Below are 516 nucleotides of genomic sequence, written 5' to 3'. Positions count from 1 at the left end.
TTTTTAACTATCTATTCTATAGTCTTAGAATCAACCTTTATAAATTAAGAATCAGGTTCTGTCTTTGTTGCCCAGGCTGGAGTACAGTGGTGCCATCAAAACTCAGTGCAGCCTCCAACTCCCGGACTCAATCCTCCTGCCTCAGCCTCCCCTTCCTGAGTAGCTGTGACTACAGGCACATGTCCCTATACCCAGCTAATTTTTAAATTTTGGGGGAGATAAGATGTTACTTTCTTGCCCCAGCCGATCTTGAACTCCTTACTTCAAGCAATTATCCCATCTCAGTCTCCTAAGGTATGGGGATTGCCAGCATGAGCCAATGAGCCTGACCTGGAACCAACCTCTATGGTTATCAATACTCTCATCAGTTAACTGTCTCAGGTATCATAATATTCCTTCTTACATGTATCAAAACTCATACTGAACAATGAGTTCCAGTTCGCAAAAGAGGATTTATTTTTCACATCCATCTGTAAGTCTTTGTCCACAAGTTAAACAAAAATAAACATAAGTGCA

General features: G+C 41.1%; 1 non-coding gene across 1 annotated transcript; it reads right to left on the bottom strand.

Annotated features, from left to right (window-relative positions):
• Positions 1–388: 388 nt before the first annotated feature.
• LOC126963490 (small nucleolar RNA SNORA40) lies at positions 389–516 on the bottom strand. Its single transcript, XR_007729120.1, has one exon. It is a non-coding gene; the product is annotated as a small nucleolar RNA SNORA40 (small nucleolar RNA).

This window comes from Macaca thibetana, chromosome 9 (genome assembly GCF_024542745.1).
Source record: "Macaca thibetana thibetana isolate TM-01 chromosome 9, ASM2454274v1, whole genome shotgun sequence".
NCBI lineage: Eukaryota > Metazoa > Chordata > Mammalia > Primates > Cercopithecidae > Macaca > Macaca thibetana.
Note: the sequence above shows the minus strand (reverse complement) of the source record. Positions and strands in the feature narration are given on the sequence as shown.